Here is a 19796-nt window from a genome sequence, read left to right as displayed (position 1 = left end):
GGGACTCCCAGGTTCATTCCAATCATCTGAAGCATTTTCTGGAGAGTGCTTATCATGTACCTGTTTCATTAGGAAGAAAAAAAAAAAAAGTAGGGAACATATTTTCCCAGGATCCCCTAGTGCAAATGTATATTACTGACAAGGTTTTAAGGGATGTAGTTTGCTTTTTTTTCACCATGTAACTTCTATAAAAGTTCCTATGAATCCAAATTCTTCATCATTTCAACACAAACACATGTCAGAAGCGAAGAAAAGGGAAGAGAGGAGAGATACAGAGAGAAACAGAGAGAAAAAATAAAAAGACAGAGAAAGTGAGTGAGCAAGAGAGACAGAGACAGAGAGAGAAACAGATAGAGATACACAAACACACACACAAAGACAGAGAAACTATTATACTTGGAAGAACAGATTTAAAGCAGGAAGGATTTTTATATCACCTAGTCTAAGTTTCTCATCTTCTAAACGAAGAAACTAAGGTTCAGAGAGATCAAATGATTGTTCAAGGTCACAAAAGTAGTAAGATTCCAACAGACAAGACTTTTTTCTACAGTGTCAGTACTTTTTCCCACTATTCCCCACCATTTAGACATGTTTTTAATTTTTGTTTTATTTTCCCCTTTACTGATTAAAGTCTGGGAAAGGAAAAGCATAAAACAAAGTCCTAAGAAGTAAAATGAAGTTTACTCAGCTGGGTGAGCTCTCAGTCAGCTGTAGTCATCAATAAATGACTGACTTGAATTTTGTAATATTTGGTCCCTATAGAATTCCTTCATGATCTCACTAAGGCATCCCATAAAATTTTGGGGCAGGGGAAACAGCTAGGTGCTATTGATGTAATATAGCTTCTAGGGAGACAATAATTTTGTGTTCCCCTAATTTTAGGGGGGGGGGGGCTTCTGTTCTAACAATAAGTCAGTAGTCCTAAATCTTCTGGCTTTGGAGCCTGACTCAGGAAACTCCCACATCCAATCTGTCTGATTCTGAATACCACTCCTCAGTCAGATTCTGGCCTCAGGATAATCCTACAGATCAAACTCCTGAGACAGTAGGGATGAGACCACTCCTCAGTTAGATAATCTGTTGGTCAATGAGAACCAAATTCCGGAGACCACTCCTCTGGGCCAAAGAATTAGCCTGTCAGTGGTAGAAAGCTGGATAAAGGGGTCTCCTCTGTCTTAGCACTTTGCTAATTTCTTTTGGAATTTAGCCTGCTCGTAATGGCATTACAATTACAATAAAACTTTGTCCCTTGGGTTCAAGCCTGCAAATTCTTTTGAGACACCTTGCAACACCAGTCTATGACCCTAAACTTTTGAGTCCCCTTCCCAACCTCAGCATTATAGTGGATAGAGTGCTGGTTTTGGAGCCAACAAGCTTCATCTTCTCATCTTTGAGAGTTCAAATCTGGCTTCACATTCATGCAACTCTGTGATTCTAGACAAGTTAACCCTGTTTGTCTCAGTTTCTTCTTTTATAAAATGAGCTGGATAATGAAATAGAATCCATTTCAGTATCTCTGCCAAGAAAACATCAAATAAGGTCACAAAGAGTCAGACTTCACTGAAAAACCACAAAACAAATTCCAGTCTGGAAAGACAGAATTTTAGAGTTCATTGTAAATTTGGGTGATCCTGTCAATATCCTAGAAAAATTCTCTGACAATAGATTCACCTAGCACCTGAAAAATAAACCTGAAATATTACTAAATATTTGTAAGTAATATAAATATATTAACATTTTATTAATCATTTTCAATAAATAAATATTACCAAATATGATAAAGACAAGATTTTTGGTATTACTATGAAAGTCAGGATAGTATAGTAGATGATGAACTGCATTTTACCTCAGACTAACTAAGAATGCTTGAGCATATTAAAATCTATGTAAGCCTCATTTTCCTTATCTGTAAAATGGGGATACAAAGTTGTCATAATGATCAAATGAGATAATTTATATTAGGAATTTTGTAAACTTTATAGAACCAAAAAATGTAAATTTTTTATTGTTATTAATCATAGAAAGCAAAGTGCAATTAATATCTACAAAAAAATTAGAGATTAGATTCATTTCATGGTTGTCAAAAGCTTTCTCTAATTTGAGAAAACTGCAAATCTCTCCCCCTTGATTTAACACATTTCCCTTAAACAGAGACTTTGTTTTCTCTCTACTGGAACTGTACAACATACACACTCAAAAGCTTGATTCAGATCATAATTAGAATTTTTTTTACATTAACTTAGGAGTCAGATTTAAAATCTAAATTTCCTAAACAACAAACAAGTAATTCTTCATCATATTTTCCTAACTAAAGTTAGAAAGATCCTTTAAAACTTGGCTCTTAAAAGAATGAAGAATTCCTGAATTTTTTGCAAATTTCTTTATTAAGTTGATTACCTTAGTCTATGTCTTAGAAGGATAGAATTGCTTATTAAGTTGATACTAATTAGGAGCAGCTTTAAAATTTGTCCCTATGAAAAGAATGCCTGAATTTCCTTAGTGCTTTTTCTAACATGCCCCTGAATGATGTACTTGTGGGCTCAGTAAGTAAAATTTATTAAACATATTAAATGATATTTATATTTTATGTTTTTATATGACAGAATCCATCATTTTATGAATGCGGTTGGATCCAGAGAAATGAAATAAATGACTTGCCTAAGGTCATACTGCTAATTACAAAACAGAACCAGGAATCAGAGAGCCAGGTCCTCTGACCAGTGATTTTTTTTATTTTTTTATTTTTATTACTACCCTAATTTAGTTCTTCCTGTCATAATTGTCTAGCTCCTCCCCCCCAAAAAAAATTTCCTATATTTTAAACTATTTGGTATTTGACTTTTCCTACTGTTAGATATAGATCATTCACCATTCTATTGTTATGTCTTAGGTTCCTTAATCATTCCTTACCACCTCTCTCCTTCCCATGAAGAAACTACTAGGGGCAGCTAGGTGGCACAGGGGATAGAGCACCAGCCCTGAAGTCAGAAGGACCTGAGTTCAAATCTGGTCTCAGACACTTAACACTTCCTAGCTGTGTAATCCTGGGCAAGTCATTTAACCCCAATTGCCTCAGCAAAAACAAACAAAAACCTACTAGAACTCAGAATCTTACCATTTAGACAGATATTAGGTATTAGATATATACTTTGTTTTCTCATCATTGCTTCCCAATATTGGTATCATCTTGGGTGGGGTGAGAACACAGAACAACCCTTTCCTGTAAACTCCCCTATTCACAGACCCTTAGAACCGACTGCATCTGGAAACCCTAGATTTCACTCTCAGTCAATATTCTCAATTCACCCAAATTTCCCTCTTTTTCTTCCCTTCCCCATTCACAGACTGATTCCTCCTAATCAGCACCTATAAGCAAATCTCTGGGGAGTCCAAACTCCACACAGTCTCTCACATATATCCAGCACTTCTTCTTCACCTTCTCTCTTTTCCATGGGTACTTCTGTTCTCTTCGACTATCAGTCATTAATTGAAAATATGAGCCCTCAGTACATCCTTCTTCTATGATGTTATTGGGTAGTTTCTCCCACTACACTTCTGAAAAGGCTTTTGAAAATACAAGTGTACCTCTTTTGTTGACAGTTTCGGATTCCAACTCAATGGCTGCTCTCAATACTTACATTCTACTCTCACTCTTCCTTTTAGCCTGATTTATTTCTTTGGTTCCTTTATATCCCTCAATTCTTTCCATTTTCTTTTTGAACTATTGATTTTAAAATCCAAATATCGAATGCCAGCCTTTTATCTGAAGTTCATTTTCTCTTTTGATAAAACAAATGCAGATATTTATTCCACCTATGTAAATGTTAGAAATTTTCTCCATGATGAAGCTATTAATTTAAACAACAAAAATGAGCATACATAAATGATGTGCATATGTAGAGATAGATCTCAAAAATGCTTTGCCTATGTTATCTCATTTGATCATCACAACAATCCTTTAAGATGGCTGCAAAAATTGTCCTTATTTTATATAGGTTTAGAGAGATCAAACAACTTGGCCAGTCACAGCTATTGAGCATTCAAGGCAGAATTTGACTTCAATTTTGCTCCTTATTCATTAACAGTCTTGTTGCCTTGATACATAGGGCAGCAGACTAAATGGCATCCAATAATCTGAAGAAGTTAATATATTGACCAAAGTATTCAATTAAGTACCAGGAAATGACTAAGGTAAATAAATAGAAGGCCATTGGTTTAGTATTTGGAACTGTAATGTAAACTCTTTGAATAAAAAAAAAAATGTTTTATTTTGAGGCAAAAATTTGAGAGTTTGACAATGTTAATCAATTTTAAAAAACTTTTATTTTTAAAATTTATTCTGAAAGAAAATAGCTTCATTAAAGATAGATAAATCACTGCGTTTTTTCGTATTAGGATACACACTAATAATTTTCCTGGTTGGACTTCTTGTTTTCATATTAAAATTAGCAAAACCTTCTATCTGTGAACTCCAATGGTAACAGTAACAGGCAAAGAAGGTTGAGGATTGTATTAGACTTTCCTTTTCTATTTAATCTATGTAGCTGAAGTAAACAGCTGTATAATCTGTAATCTCTGGTACACAGATCAAGCAAACATTGTTTCAGGGAACAAGGAGACTTCAATAGTGCCATGTATTGTTCCAGATTTCCAAGATACTTGGAGGGCAGAGACTTTGGAGTCTGCCACAAACACACAGTGACGCTTGTGTTGCTCTATCAATTTTACTCTCTACAAAAATATGCTTTTAGAACATGATAAGAATATATCCAGATAACTTTTGACTGCAAACTTCATTTACCTGATTTTTATAATTACAGCATTTTGACTCCCGTGACTGATAAATTACTGTACCAGAATATTCTAATTTGGGGACATGAGAAAGAGATAGGGAGGGAGACAGGGAGGAAAAAAAAGAAAAGAGGGAACAAGTATATATTTATAAATACACATACACACATCCTATTAGGGAAAAAATAAATGTATATATTTCCTACTATGTGTCAAGTATTGTGCTGATTTACAAGTGTTATCTCATTTGATCATCACAACCATCTTATGAGGTAATGCTATTGTTATCTCCATTTAAAAGTTGAGGAAACTGAGACAAATAATTTAGTAACTTACACTTTAGTAACTTTATACATTTACATTGGTAAATGTGGAAGGCCAGATTTGAAATCAGATCTTCAGATCATTCTCTTAATCAATCCAGTGCTGTGCTACCCAGATCCCTCATGATGGTAGATAAATTGTTCTGTCCTTTTTGGGAGGTGTAGAAGAAGAGAGGTAAATTATATAATATATGTATGTATGTATATTTATATAATGTAATATAAAATAAAATAATCAAAGCATTATGAATAAAGTAGTGGTGGGCACATGGTATTCAGCCTTTTAATCTGTCATATAAGATGTATTTGCATTGTCTTTTTTTTTTTGTTTGTTTAATTTGTTAAATTCACCCTCGCTGAGAATTCCTAGAATGGAAACTCTTTCTACCAATGTAGAGAAACAGCTGGTTTGTAGATTATAGTATTAGAAAGAGATTAGCTATTTACTATATGCTTATGACCATGTAGCTAATATGTTTCACCAGAAGGAGTGAAGTCCTTTTTTTTCCCCTCTAAATTCAAGGTTGTTATTACTCTATCTGTTAGAAAGATTAATTTGCTCCAATCCTGAGTTCAAATGTGACCTCAGATACTTAGTAGCTATGTGACCCTGTACTCCTTGTTGTCACCTTCCCTGCTTTCCTTCCTCCTTTTGCATGTTGGCTTCCCCTTTGGATTATAAGAGACTGTTTTCCTTTTCCTTTTTTTTAAAATTTTTTATTAATTATGTCCTCAGTGCCTAGCACATAGTAAGTGCTTAATAAATGTTTATTTGATTAGATTTAACCTTTCATTGACCTTTTGCAATAATCTAAAACAAAAAAAAGAATTACAGACTAATTATTACTCTGCATAGAGAGAGGAGTTTCCATACTAAGAAATCCCTATTTCCATGAAGTCACAGGTTTATAAAAAGATTATAATGATAATTCATTGTCAAAATGGGCATTATGGCAATAGAGATTATTATCAGAATTCAGAAATAAGGGGGGAAATCAGTAAAGAATGAAATAGCTAAGGAAGGCTTCTTACTTGAAAAGATGGACAGGTTCCCCCAATTCTAGCCTTCTTAACATCTCATTTCAGATGTAGTGTCTCCCTCTTCCTCACTTAAAGGAACATTATCAGCATTTACAACTCTGATAGCAGGAGGCAGCAGGAGGCAGCACCAGTCACACCCTAGATCACGCCTCCTGGGATAACAAAATAAAGAAATAGCCTCAGGTTTCAGGTAATTAGCCTGCAGATGCTGTCACTACTCTTAACTGCCCATAACTTTAATCACTTGAAGATCAATTAGACAACATTGCACTCTAATGGTGGTACAAGTTTGCCTCAAACAGAGGAAATTCAATAACAAGTCAGAGCTGCCTTCTGTCAAGATTGCAAGTATGGAATTTAAATTGGAAGGTGCGTTCCCCAAGAAAATCATCTTTAAAGTTAGTTAAGAACATACATTTCTCATGAGGAGGTTGGACCTTAGAGGTGTTTTCTAGTACTAAACTTCTGAGTCCAGCATTCTATTGTAGTCGGTGATGACAGATATTTCCTCAGAAGCAACTTTAAATAGTTTGTGGCTGGATCCTGGGAAAAGGTGCTGAATTTGGGGTCATAGGATTTGGGGTCAAATCTTGTCTCAACTAGCTATGTATAACCTTAAGTAAATGGCTTTACTTTTCTGTTCCTGAGTTTCCTTACTTGTACAATAAGGAAGTTAGATTAGATGACCTTAAAGGTCCCTTCCAGTCTCAAATATATGATCCAGTGATCTTGTGAAATATCATCACTTATATACTTTATTTCTTCTTTCCTTTGATGTTTTCCACATTGGGGTTACTTTCATTTGTGTGATACAGCATTTCTAAGGCATTTCCTTCTCTTGGGGACCCTGGGGTGATGATCTTAAAAGAACTAGGAGTGATTCTCTGGATTTCCTGATGGAATTCCTTTATGTATGTACCCCAAGTATCACCAAGGAATAATTGGACATGTTTATATCTATAAGAAATTCAATGAAGTAAATCTTTGAGGTAACTATCCAGAAATTTTCAGCCCTGCCCCTCTGCATTCATTCTATTGTTGTACCACAGTTCCCTTTTATTGTCCTGCCTCAGTTTCCCTAATTGTCCTGCCTCAGTTTCCCAATTGTTCTGCCTCACTTTCCCTGAATTGTTTTGCCTCAGTCTCCTTAGTTGCAACCTCCCTCCCCCCCACCCTGGTTCATTAAGACTTATATAACTCAGGGCTTACTCTAAGGTTATAAATTGTCAATGTGTAAACTCAAGATAAGGGGGAGTTCAGACTTCCTGGCTCCTAACTCCTCCTAAGTCATCAAGAATTCATGGTCCTATCCCCCACCCTGTCAGAACCGGATTGATAGACTGGTCCAGCTCTCAGTGCTCTGACTCTGACCCTGCCTCAGTCTAACCCCTGTAGCTGAGCCACTTGTGTATATATATATACTTCATGGGAAGCACACATTAGTTGCTGGATGCTTTGGACATCAGCCCTGCACAATCTCTCCCTTTCAAATAAATTCTTAAAAACTGTCTAATCTCTCTATCCTGCCTCAATTTCTCCAGCATTACACTATTGAGATGAATTTGGAAACTCTCAATTTCTAAAGTAGCTCTCTGCACTAAGCTTAGGCACATCCTCCCAGTATGAACATGCCAGATATTACACAAACCTAAATATATCTTCCCTGGAATGTTATCTGAAATGATTTGAGCCAGTATAGAGCTTAAGGGAGCTGTCATCAGTTTATTTGTGAGCTATTTCACACAAAATATCATAACCCAAGTGTGATTTAGTGAGAGTGATTTCCTAAGCAAAAACTATCCTGAGGACTCTCATAAGCCATTTTGAGGGGTTTGTTTTTATAAAAAGAAGTGGAAAAATGGCATGAAAAAACTATTTTGAGTCTCAGAAAGTTAGTAATAGGTTCTAATAATGGGACTGGACAATTAGTTTGTGCTTAGAGGAATTTAAGATACTGATTTTGAAAAGCATCTGTGAAATGAGAATACTGATACATTAAACACAATTAATTATTGGAATGGAAGTTCCCTTTTCCCCTCCCATAATTTCTCATACTGAACAATTCATATCCATGTTACTCTGTAAAGCCTCTAAAGAAAACCTTCCCCAAGTAATTGGAAGCCTTCTTCTAGATGTTTTTAAACCCTATGGGACAAACAATATTTGAACTCTTTAATTTGTCATTCCCTTACTTTCTCTACTTCCCCTCCTTTTCCAATAATACATATCACTGATGATTTCTTTCATTTGCTTTTCATGTGCAACCTGTTATTGGTAACAGATCATAGGGAGTTTTAACATGCCACTCATGCCTTTGGGGGTAACCTGTAATTGTGATCCATTTGAAATCAGGGTTTCATGATTCACAGTTATATTGCATCAGCAGGAGACTATTAATGTTAATTGGTGGACTTTGAAACAGGGAGCTACATATAAGCACCAAAAGTACTTTACAATTTCCTAAATGCTGTTTAGCATAGTTTTCTATCAATTCTGTATCCAGTTCATTGTACATAAACTGGAACCTATAATATATGGTAACAAACAACAACAACATTTATGAGCTTATTATATATTATAAGCTTAGAGGCTTATAAAGTACTTCCTTCCTAAAATCATCTGAAGGAGGTGATGTAATCATGATGATAATTGTTGGCATTTATAAAACTCTTTAAGGTCATCAAACAATTTTACATATACAATATCTTATGTGATCCTCATAACAATACTATGAGGTAATATATTTTTACATTAATTTTAAAGATTAGGAAATTGAGGCTTATGGAGCATATATGTTTATATATAGAAATGTCAATCTTATTCTTAAAGTTTAGTTCATTAATTGTCCTGAATTAAATTGTCCTGAAGTTAAAGTGAGAAACTTTCTATCATAAAAAGAAGGAAGAGTAGAAGAATAGGAGAAAGGAAGGCACTCTGTAATTTACTGTAAGTTACTCTCACTAAATTACCCAACTTTTGTTGCCTGCCATTATTTGTTGACAAATCCCACATCATAGACCACATTAGTATGATCTTAGGATATTATCTTGAAAGTAGGTCTCAAGTAGAATCTCTTGAGAATCTGAAATTGGCCCTTCTGTTTAACTTTTTTGTGAGTGACTTAAATCAGGATACTAAAGACTTGCATAGACAATTTTCAGAGGACACAAAACTGGAAAGGAAAGCTAATATAGGGATAGGCTCAGTAAAGACAGACTAGAATATTAGATAAATTTAATAGTGGTAAAATATATGCTTGAATTCAAAAAATCAACTTCAGGATTATTAAGTGAGACAGATATAGCTAGAAAGAGTTCATTTGAAAAAGATCTGGGGGTTTTAGTGGATTGCAAATTCAACATGAGTCAATAATGTGATATGGAAAGCCAAAAGAGCTAATAGAATCTTAAGAGTATATTAAGAAATGTGATGTATGGTTCATAAAATCTTGTGTGTGTGTGTGTGTGTGTGTGTGTGTGTGTGTGTGTGTGAGAGAGAGAGAGAGAGAGAGAGAGAGAGACAGAGACAGAGACAGAGAGAGAGAGAGAGAGATTAGGGAGGTAGGTAAAAATCCTATTTTGAGCATGTACCAGGAACTGCTAGGTTTTGGAAGTAAAAATGCAAGTAAAAAGATAGTGCCTGCCCTCATTTACATTCAAATGAGGGAAGGTAACACAAAAAAAAGGAATTGAAATCAATGAGGATTGGGGAAAGTTATTATGATTTGAAGGTTAAAATAAATGGCATCATTTAAAATGACTAAAGGTCTAGTTTTGTCATCAGAAAGACCTGGGTTCAAGTGCCATCTAGCTATGTAACTCAAGCAAATTATTTACTTTTCAGGACTTTCAGCTAACTCTCTAAGACTATAAGGGGCAGATCAGAGGCTGAATTTCATTGGTGAGAGTTTCTGTTTCAAAAAACAAACAAAACAAAATTTTAAAAAGGCAGAAAGTCCTTATATTATATTTTAAGGGGCACTTAGGTCTAAATTCCTAATGTCTTATATTATGGATTTTTTTTTTTAGCTCTTTTGTAGTTTGCATTCAAGAGGGGGAGGTTGAATTAAAAAATGGAAATAGAGATAGGTGGAATATTTGGGGGCATAAGATTGAAAATTAAGACAGAAAATTAGGAACATGCAAATTCTGTCAGTTCAAAAAGTGAAAATGAGTTTTTCTTTTTCATTATTTTTTTAATTTGTGCATTCATACGATCACATCCACAGGTCCACTGAAGTCATTTGCTATAACATATAAAGTTTCCTATTTTGACTGATTTTGTCATCAGTCAACTAGATTGAATTTGTCTTAGCTAGTTTGATTAGGACATATTTCACTCTAGTTAGTTTAGTCAGAAACCAAACTTAAGTTTAATGAGTAAATAGGTTAGCACTGGAATCAAGGGAGGAAAGAAGACAGAGAGAGAGAACGAAAAAGAGAGACACAGACAGGGACATAGAGACACTGGGGCATATAGAGAGACAGACAGACACAAAGAGTTCTGCCATTGCTACTGAACTCAGTGGCATAGATGTAAGAAACAAAAATATGTGATATATGTTTGGGATACAACATCAAATGATGAGATTGAAGAAAGCAATTGACACCAAATTTTGGGGTTCAGTCATGTGAATAATTCAAAATGACCATTTTCTTTGCCAAAAGGGACATTTAATTAGGAAAAGAGTTATAGACAAAATGAAGAGAAACAATAGACACTAGTAATGGTAAAAATGAAATAGAACTGGGAGAGCATATAGTTAGCAAGGAAAGGGATTTTAACAATTAACAATGGAAAAGACAATTTCTCTAGTGGAACTCATAATTAACCAGCAGAAAGGGAATATATCATGATGTTGGAGTATGCCCTTAAATGGCAGGCTAAATCCATAGAGTTAGCTAGCTATAGGAAAGAGAAACATGAAGTATGGTGGGGGGATGAGAGGAAAGACATCAAGAGGCATGGAGGGAAGGTAAGGAGAAAGACGTTAACAGGCAGAACCACCATGGCAGGCTCAGCCCAAAAATGAGTCACCATGGACAGATTTATAGGGAAATTTTAACTTTGGGGGTTTGACATAACTTGAATTTCTGAATGGACATAGTAAGATGAAGCTATCCCCAACTTCCACAGAGGGTGGGACAATAAGGGCAGTGATCCTTATCAGTGCCCTTCTCTGCTTGTCTCAGAGAGTAATCATATCACTACTACAGTCTTTCTATGCCAATCAGACTTGTTACTTGGGACCTCATCAATTATCTTGCTTAAATGAGAAAACTACAAAGACAGAAGATCAATTTATATATGCCATTTTCCAGTGCCCTATAGGTCTTATCTTCATGGAAAGAATGGGATTTAATGACTGTACACCTGTCACTAATTCTGATGGTGCAGTTCTAGCAGAGTATATAATCATCCCTGTCCTGGCTACATCCTCTCTTTTCTATCTTGTTGAATCAGTTATATTCTATGCTACATTCCACTTTAAGATTCCTTGCCTTCTTTGTTCACTGATCACACCTTTCTAAATCCCAAACCAGGATTGTTCCTTTCATCAGAATCCTTTGATCCTATTTATGTACTGCTGAATAGAGCTTGAGAAAAAACACAAAATTGGGACCACTCAAACTTTTTTTATGCAATCTCTAATGGGCCTCACCTGCAGTAGGAAGATTCTTTTTACACCTTCCTAATCAATTTACTATCCTAATCATCACAATGACTATTCCCAACTCTTTCATATTTCCTCAAAATTACCTGGACACCATCTCCCTCCAACTTTCTCAACTGAGAAACTAACCTCATACTTCTCACACAGGTCATTCTTTAAGGGTTCTATCTCCTGTCTTCCTCCTTCTGACTCCACATTCAAATAAAAGTGATCTCTCTAGTTATCAATTATCTCTTAATTGATCAATGTAATGGCCTTTTTTCAGTCCTCATTGTTCTCAATATCTCTGAGGCTCTTTTCTTGGATATACTTTCATTTTTAGTTTTTGTGACATTGCTCTTTTCTGATTTTCCTGTCCACCTACCCCTAAGCAATCTCCTTTTCTGGAACTTCACCCAGGTTGCCTACTCACCATTATTATCACCCATTTGTCTGTCTTTGGCCTTCTCATCACCCCCATGGATTAAATTATCCTCTATGTAGATGATTCCCAGATTTCTATATCCAGCCCTAGTCTCTATTCTGAGTTATAGTTTGGTATCAATAGCTTCCTTTTATCTATCATTTTATTTCTCTATAAACCTTCCTTCTCAATTTTTCTATTACTGTCAAGGGAATCACCATTCATCCAGGCTTTAGTGTTACCATCACTTCCCACATCTAGTATACTGTTAAGCCTTTCGTTTTATGCTAAGATTGCATAGATACATTCAATTATAATTTTCACATGGCTGTCACCCTGGTACCTTTATTACTTCATATTTTAACAAATTCAACAGCCTTCTGACTGGTTTCCTTATTTCAACACTTTTCCCACTCCAATCCATCCTTCATTTAACAGCCAAAGTGAATTTTTTTTTTTTTGGGGGGGAGGTAAAATATAGGTTTAACCATGTCACTGACTCCCTGCTTAATAATCTCCACTGGCTGCCTATTATTTAGTAGACCAAATGGAAAAATCTTCTCTTTGACATTTAAAGGTCTTTATACTTCCTCCATTTCCATTTTTATCTCACACTATTCTCCTCCATAGTTGTATAGTCTTACTTGATGTTCCTCATACACCATTCTGTCTCCTAACTCCATACATTTTTGTTCACCTCTGCTGGCTTAACTGAATTTCTTTAAGTTAACTCAGATCCCACCATCTGTAGGAATCCTTTCCTCCTCTCCCTTTCACTGTTTCCTCTATCAATGCTTTTCTTCTGAGATCACCTTCCATTATATATTTTCTTGTTGTCTTCTCCAGTAGATCCTGATTCCTTCAATTCAAGGATCATATTTTTGCCCAGTGGTTTAACATACACATTGAGAATCAGGGACTGCTTCATATTCTATATCCTGTAATATATCCTGAAGTATATAAACTGGACTGATTTGCTCCTCCACTCTCATCCTGTCCTATTCCGATTCTAGGTGTTTGGTTATGTTTGGTTATGTTAATCCAGTGCTTTTCTATCTTCTTAAATTGAAATGCTTTATTCTTTACAACACACTGCTCAGGTGCTATGTTTTTATGAAGCTTTTTCTAATACTTCTCTCCCCTTATTTAAAAGTTTTTCCTTCTTGCTCATAGTATTTTGCCTAACTCTCCTCTTTGAACAGATCCTGCTCTTCTTGGTTTCTTAGTTATTTCTAATGGCAAGGGAATAAAGGGAATATTTGGTTAATGAGATCAGTCTTTATGTGCATGCATATTATATTCTGCTGATGTCTTTACAGGAATTTTTAAAGCATGTGCAAGTATTATTTCCTGCTTATAATATGAGGAAAGGATCCTTTTTATAGGCTTCTGAGCTGGAACAGGAAATGCATATAAGACTTATATTCCATATATAATTTATTCCTCTTTTCTCTCTGTGACCAAAGGGACTCATGTTATAAATCTTTGGGTTAGAAGAAAGGAATTAGGCCTTAATATCCTGAGTCCAAATGTATTTATGAATATGGTCATCTGTTTCTTTGTCTTTATGTTTCTTCTTATGTGCTCTTATGTAAAGGAGTATTAGACAAGGCTATATGTAGCATTGTGAGCATTGAAAAGTTGAGAGAGTCATAAGTCCAGGAGCAGGAGAGAATGATAGATTTTGTGTACAAACAGAGCCCATTAAGGAATGAAGTCCCAAGTGACCTGCTGACCAGGAAGAAATAATGACATTCATTAAATATGCTACATTCTGAAGTTAATTTGATAACATTAACATCACCACTTGGTTCTGTGTTAATCATGTTCTCCAACCCTTTTTACAGGGTCAACTGATCCACATTGGTAAAAACAAATATTTGTGATTAGGAGTGTATTTTGTGGCCTGTGAACAGAGAAAAACCACTAGATTCAACTCTAGACTGAACCCCTAATCTTAACTGCCATTGAATAGTGCTCTTACCACATAAAAACACTTCTTCTTTTCATACAATTGGTTACTGTAATAATCAATATTGAATAGAATATTCTTACTTTTGCCTGAAAAAAAAAAAACCACATAATTCTAATGTGGCAATTATGGTGCAATAATACTGCCCTATTTAATCTTTCATTCATCAGCCCAATTTTTTATTCTAGGCTGGATATTTAGATTGTACAAGGGACTTTGGGCCTATCCCATAAAAGTTTTGTGTCTTTTCAGGAAGACTATATTTTCCCAGGATATCTTGACATGAACCTACTGTTCCTGTACTTCCAGCATGGGGAGTCGGGGAGAGGAGGGGTTGGGAAGGAGAGAATAGAGGCTGACTAAATCCTGATTTATCTCACATATTTTCCAGATTATTTGGTGCAAATTCTTCTTCCACAATCTTCCCTTTGTCACTTTTAAGCAGACTCGGCAAGGCAGAAGGCCTTAGCTTGTGAATGCTCACTTTCTTCAGGAATTAAGTAGGCAGAAAAAGGCATGAAAAAAACACACAAAACTGTGCAATGACTCAAGTTTCTGTGACTGTGTTCAAGTTTTTTCCCCCATTGTAATCATTTTGGGTGTAAATGAAAGAAATAATGGTGGTTTATCCTGCCATATTGCATTCAGCAAATCTGCAAAACTTTTATAATTTTTAGAGCTATTTCAATTTAAGAATTTATTAGACAGTCCACCACTGCTTATATAAATGCAAAGCACTATATAATATTGTACTTTCATTCAAGTGCAGATATTTTGTATAGTGAGGAACCTGAAACCCATATAGGTAAAATATTTTGCCCAAGGTTACATGATATATAACTGGCAGAGCCCAGTTTGAACTAAGATCCTCTAACTTCAGAGCCAATGCTTTTGCTATTATATCACACCAATAGCTTCTCTTTATGGAAATTCCCCACAAAGTCTCCAAGTGAGACAGAAAAAAACATTCCATTAAAAGGGTAGCCAAATCTATTGCAATAAAATGGAAGGGAAAATAACATTTGATTCTTTCATGGTTTCAAATGGTATTGAATTGGACCAACTGCTTTTTTGTTCAAAATGAAACCCACAACACCACAAAATATGTCATAGAAATAGGAGTTGCTATATATTGCCCACTAGAATACACCAGCTTAAATAGAAGGACCTTGCTCTCTGTTCCCACAGTCAAAACTAGAAATTGGCAAATAAATCAGTAAAGAACATAAGCTCTGAAAGTCCTTCATAAAAAATTTATTTTTGATCCTTATAAGAGAGGAGCAGAACATAGAAGTGAAACTTTCATAAAATTATTGACATTTTATGTTATCTTTGATCCTGCTTTCCTAGTTAATGCAATTAAATAAAGTCACCATTTACACTGGTTTTCTGCCCACTATAGCATGATGGACTCATTCTACTTTTGGGAGAAAACCAATGTAATTTTTTCAGCATATAATACTATTTGCAAGTATTTAGAGTTAGTAACGAAGAATTATTTTTGAAGAGAGATTTAAAAGCAGCTGATAACAGCAGGAGTGCTGATCTGGTTTCAAAAGATGGTGAGTAGACCTGAGCTTGAAATCCTAGTTCCACTATTTAAGGCATATCAAGGTATGTAAGCTTGGGCAATTTTATTTAATACTTCTAGACCTCAGCTTCCTTATCTGTAAAATTAGAATATCTGGCTACATGATCTCTAAAGTCCCTTTCAGCTTTAAATTTTCAGATCCAAAGAGGGACTGAATTTTTTTTTAAAACTTTTTTTGTATTTTTCAATCAGAATTGGATTCTGGAACATTTTCTAGGCAGATAGGAAGGAAGTATCTTGGGTGAGCTAGGAAAATAGGCATCCTTTTTCTCTGCCATTTTAACTCTGCCCTCTCCTGAATGTTTTTAAATACAGGAATGACACTGATCAAAACAAGAGAGATCTCTTTTCCAAGAAGAGGAAAGAGGAAAATTTTGGAGGCTGTGAACATTTTTGTGGATGCTATAGAGGAGATTCCTGTTGAGATAGAATTTGAATTAGAGGACATCTGAAGCCTTTTTCTGATTATACATGTCATGAGAATTTAACTAACTTGTAATTATTTCAATTCAAAAATTGGCCAGGAGATAAAATAGAAATACCCTGCATATTTTTTGTATCTCTTACTGAGAGCAAACAACAAGGAGAAAAAAAAGTCAATTGAGATATTCATGGAAGGTAAATAGCAGTATCAATTACCTGGTAAAGTGTCTTGTGAAAAGGTCTGTTCCCAGCTCCCATATATTAACATCATAACTTAATGCTAGGTAATAAAGTCTACACAGTTCCAAAATCCTTGACAAGATCATAGATAAGATCCAGAGATAAGGATGAACACCTTTCAGCTGTTGGAATGGAGTAAGGAGCATGGAAGAACCTGTTTTTCTTCCACTCAACTTGTGCTAGTATAGGGATGGTTCTTAGTAAGTCATTCATTTAAGGAGTAACTTTCTTTTGTGAATAGGGTAGGTCTCCTTTCATTTGTAATTATGGTTCCCAATAATCACAGTAGACTAGATTATGAAACCTTCTGTAATTGATATAAACCTGACCCTCAGTGAATCAAATCTATATTTATTTCTGGAAAAAAATATCGTAAAGATAATGAGTGATGCTCTCATCTTTGGGTCAAATGATGAGGAACAACTTGGTTTCTGGCAAGAATGCAGACAATCTGATTTGATTAGTATCATTAGGTCTAATTTCAGGAAGGAACTGTAAAATCTTTATACTTGATCTTCTGGCCAGACTCAGGAACAGACATGGCCTTTTGACTCTTCTCCCTTTCTTCTATTCTGGTCAACCATCAATGGTGGCAAGTCATATTTCTAAAATACTTTGAAATTTACAAAGTTCTCTATAGAAATTATATCAGTGGAGCCTTACAACTTTGTGAGGCAGGTACCAAAGGTGTTGTCATCTTTGATTTATAAATGATTATAAATAATATGAATAATATAAATAAGTAACTATTAATGAGGAAAAAAATAAATCAACAACTTGCCTATAGTCACACAACTTAAAAACATATCAGAGGCTGGAATTAAACCAGTGCCTTCTTCATTCCTTGTTCAGCTCTGTATTTACTACACTGGCAAAGGACAGCTTCTTGACACTTTCCAAAATTGTTTTCAGTCTTGGCTTTCTGCCCTTTTAAAGAATGGAGCTGTGGGAAGCATTGGACTTTGCTATAGGCAAAGATGGATAGAATGTAATTCTTCTGCAAGATGGAGGAGTGACTAGGAAGCTTTTCCTTTCTTTCCATTAAAAAAAAATTCTTTATGTGTTAGGTTAGGAATTGGTAAATCCACAACTATACAAACAAATCATGCTAGACCTAGAATTGGTTTCATTGTTATTTTCTTTCCAGGAATAATTGTGTGTTTTGTTTTTTCAGGATAATTTTAAGAATTCCATGATTATTACATAGGAATTATTTTTGATAATTGTATAGGTTTATACTAAATTATGAGTTTCCTATATAGCCCAGTCAGGGGTCCTCAAACTACAGCCTATGGGCCAGATGCAGCCCGCTGAGGACGTTTATGCGGCCCACCGGCGTATGGCAAAATCAGACTGGAAGTGACGTTCGACCTAAACTCGCATAAGCAATGCACACTTCCAGCACTGAGCTGAGGTGGTAGAGACAGAGTGTGAGGCGATACCAAGATGAGGTGAATTCCCAGGCTGGGGTGTGTGGTGTGGGGAAGGGAGAGAGATGCAGAAGATGGAGAACTGACGGCCCGCGGCCTTGTACAGTAACGGCAGCCCCCACAACAGACAGGTGCGAGGGATGTACAATGCATGCTGCACATGTCACGGCCGCTGCAGGGGGAATTCACTGCAGTAGTGAAGGTTGGAAGCAAAAGTGTGAAGAGCGGGAAAGAGAGTGTGGGAAACGGAGGCATCACAGTGCAGAGGCACCTTGGAGGAAGTTGGGCATTGCAGTCTGTATGTCTCTGTGTGGGCAAAGTTATTGCTGGTATATTGTTTTTGTAGTGCTGTATATATATATATATATATATATATATATATATATATAGGCATTTTACTAATAGCAATTTGGAATCCCTAGAAAATAATGATGTCAAGAAAAAGAAAAATTGACTCAGAGTGTAGGATATTCAAAGAACAGAGGACTATGATTACTTTTTCATGAAGTACAAGGAAAGAGCTGTATGTCTGATATGCCAGAATATAGTGTCTGTGTTCAAAGAATATAATTTGCCTTAATACTATGAAACTCAACATAAAGATAAATATGATTGTTTGGTTGGAGAAGTGAGAAAAGATAAAATATTAAAACTGAAAAATACATTGACAACTCAGCAAAATACTTTTGTGAAGCAGAAGCAGCTAAATATTTCATCACTGTGAGCAAGTTTTCAAGTTGCCAAGCTAATAGCACACACTGGCAGACCATTCGTGGAGGGAGAATTTGTTAAAGAATGCTTTCTTTCTGTTGCCAAAGAGATGTGTCCAGAGAAGGCCAATTTATTTAGTACAATGAGTCTTTCAGGACCTGCAATTACATGGAGGATTGAAGAAATGGGAGACAATCTGCATCAGCATTTGCAAAACTCCATAAAAAAATTTCATTTTTTCCTTGGCACTTGATGAAAACAATGATGTTCGTGACTCTGTAACTTCTAATTTTTATTTGTGGGATGAAAGATTATTTTGAAGTCATAGAAGAGCTTGCTGCACTGCAAAGCATCAAAGGAACAACTACAGGAGCAGATATCTATGAAAAGGTTTGCCAAACTATGAATGGTTTGCAACTGGACTAGGCTAAACTAGCCAGCATGACAACTGATGGTGCTTCTAGAAGGGTGGGGTCTAAGAAAGGGATAATTGTTCGCATTAACCAAGAGATGGACAAACATAACTATTCTTATCCAATAGCCATACACTGCCTCATCCACCAAGCGCTGTGTAATAAATCACTGAAGTGGTTCTCTGTCATTAAAATTGTGGTATCTTGTGTTAACTTCATTAGAGCTAATGCACTAAATCACAGACAATTTCAGGAATTTCTGTCTGAGCTAAATGTTGAGCATGAAGATGTTCTGTATCACACAGAAGTCCAATTGGCTGAGTCGAGGGAGAGTTTTGAAACGTTTCTATGATTTACTTCCACAGATTACAACTTTTCTGCTTTCAAAAAACAAAGAATACCAGAGCTCAATGATGCAGGATGGAAATGGCACTTTGCCTTTCTGACAGATGTAACAGAGCTATTCAACAATTTCAATATGCAACTTCAAGGAAAGGGGAAGCTCATCTGTGATATACAATCACATGTCAAAGCATTTGAAGTAAAATCAGGCCTCCTCATCAAACAAGTGAAGGAGGAAAACCTCTGCCATCTCCCCACAACTCAAAATCTGTTAGTGGAAAAACCGCTAATTGCATTCCCAAACAAAACATGTGTGGATTCACTGGAAAAATTGCAAAAGGGGTTCCAATTTAGATTTAAAGAACTTCATCTCCATGAACAGGACATACAGCCTTTCTGTAACCCATTTTCTATTGACATTGAAAATGTGGATACAATTTAC

General features: G+C 35.6%; 1 long non-coding RNA gene across 2 annotated transcripts in view; it reads right to left on the bottom strand.

Annotated features, from left to right (window-relative positions):
- LOC116422463 overlaps positions 1–19796 on the bottom strand; it is a 94293-nt gene that overhangs the window by 1731 nt on the left and 72766 nt on the right. For both annotated transcript variants that reach the window (XR_004233115.1, XR_004233114.1), the window contains one exon: positions 6147–6307. This is a non-coding gene — a long non-coding RNA (uncharacterized LOC116422463). The remainder of the gene's footprint in view (positions 1–6146; positions 6308–19796) is intronic.

The sequence above is a fragment of the Sarcophilus harrisii genome, chromosome 3 (genome assembly GCF_902635505.1).
Source record: "Sarcophilus harrisii chromosome 3, mSarHar1.11, whole genome shotgun sequence".
NCBI classification, from domain to species: Eukaryota; Metazoa; Chordata; class Mammalia; order Dasyuromorphia; family Dasyuridae; genus Sarcophilus; species Sarcophilus harrisii.
This window is presented reverse-complemented; position numbering and strand designations above follow the sequence as displayed.